Below are 2,139 nucleotides of genomic sequence, written 5' to 3'. Positions count from 1 at the left end.
CCAAGCAGTTCTTCTGCTGCATATTTTGTGGATTTCATCCATAAAAACAATAAATAATAATGGACTGAGGCTATCTCCTTGTTTTACACCTCTTTTTAGAGAAAATGGCTTTGACTCTCGGCCATTGATACCTACTATTCCTTTAGGGCTTTGATAGGTTGATTTAATCACTTACAGGAGGTCTGCGGGACTTCTTTTGGCTCTATATTCTATATTGGTGCCCTTCATATTCTACAGTAAAAGGAGGTATATCAGCAGGTTATACATGTATTTATATGTATGTGTTCCTATTTCTTTGTATCCTTCAGATTAAGGAGTTCTGAGATAAGAAAACAAAAAGCGATTGTAAGTGGATGTAATCAAGTTTTTGGCTGTTCCATATTAAATCTGCGTTCCACTGACGACCATCTACTGATGGTACTACTGTAATGAGTAGAGTTTATCCATAAAAAGTTTTATTAGTCATAGTTTTTATCAAGTTTTCCTTGTTACGACAAACCAAATTTGATGTCTTAGGCGCCTAGATATGTGTCTCCTTCCTCACGACCAAAGATAAAAATACTTTGATACTGAATGTGAAGAAAAAAAAATTAGCATTCACATTAACTTTAGTAGGTGCTATACTCTAATACAAATTTTATTGCAGGCAGAAGGATACGGAATCAATGTTGTTCATTCGTGTGTAAAATATAAAAACTAATGAAAATTTTCGATTCTGAGGTAAATTTTTTTTTCAGCATGACTACAAAGTTCCATAATCTCCCGTTCTAAGGAAGCAGAAACACATGTAAAAATGACACTGAGAAATAAAATTTGATTTATTTTAATTTAAAAAACTAATCAGACATATAGTAGGTCTCTTTAGAAAACGAAAACAAATTGGATCCATGTATTAATCTATAAAAATGAGAGTAATCTTGGAAAAGAAGACGCTAATCAAATAAATAATAAAACAAATATAAAAATTTATATTTTTTTAAACTATGAGACAATGAGCATTGTCCTTGTATTAGTTAAGTCATAATCCAAATATTTTTTTAGAAATATAGACCAATGTGTGTGTAAATTCCCCGCAGATACGACAACTATTATAGAAGTTATACTTTTACATCGTGAAAAGTAGCTTGCCTCAAACTGCTTGGGTTTGTTATTTAATAAATAGAAATAAAGTTGGTATGTACATTAAAATGAACAGGGACAGATGATAAAATTTCTTCATTTACTGAGATGTTATATTACATTCCTACCGAATCTATATGTGGCCATTATTGGCGTTGGTTGAGGTATACGAGGATGAGTCATTGGCTAGGTTTCTGTTTGATTCGTTCCAAACTCCCCCTTCTATTCATTCATCTATTACCGATAGTGAATGATAGGTTATTACAGGCCATCAATATAAATCAGGTGTTGATAAAATTGCTATTGCTTAGTGAGTTTTGACAAAAAAATTGATCTTTGACATACACCATTACAAACAAAACAAGAAATCTCTCGAAATGTATATTTCTCTAAGCTATGGGTCTCTCAAGGGCTATTATTATTCTTTCATTCGCAGGGGAAGATCTGTTTAAACTGCCTAAAAGGACACACTCTATTGTTGTCAGTTGTCGCTCTTTTTAGGTAATTCCAAAAATGTTTGGGATACTCCACTGAATAACTTCCTACTACATTTTAATAGAAGCAAGGTTTTCAATTTCACTCCCTATTCTTTTAAATTAATATTTTGTTTCATGAGGCTTTTACATCGGTTTTCATTTCGACTTTTTTTTAGCATTTTGTTCATTTGGGAAGTATTGAATTTTTGATCCTTTTGGTCTGCGAATAAATTTTGAATAAGTATTCCCATGCCACTTTTTTCAAAAATAATTTTTGGTTCCCTAGATTTCTAATCTTATGAATAAATTTCGGTAACCTACTGCTTATACTGTTCAACTTTGAATAAAAAAGGTGAGGTGCCTACCAGTGACAAGCACGAAAGAGTATTAACAAAAACAAAAAAAGAGGTACAAATTGTGAAAAAGGGATTGAGACATTCGAACATGAAAGGTATTTACTGCAACGCGGTAGTTAGTTTACCCATAGTTGTATCTAGAATTTTCTGGATACCACTCAATTTGGTGTAGTTACAACTAAGGTGTG

This window comes from Halyomorpha halys, unplaced genomic scaffold (assembly GCF_000696795.3).
Source record: "Halyomorpha halys isolate HHAL.00 unplaced genomic scaffold, Hhal_1.1 Scaffold767.1, whole genome shotgun sequence".
In the NCBI taxonomy this organism is placed as follows: Eukaryota; Metazoa; Arthropoda; class Insecta; order Hemiptera; family Pentatomidae; genus Halyomorpha; species Halyomorpha halys.
Note: the sequence above shows the minus strand (reverse complement) of the source record.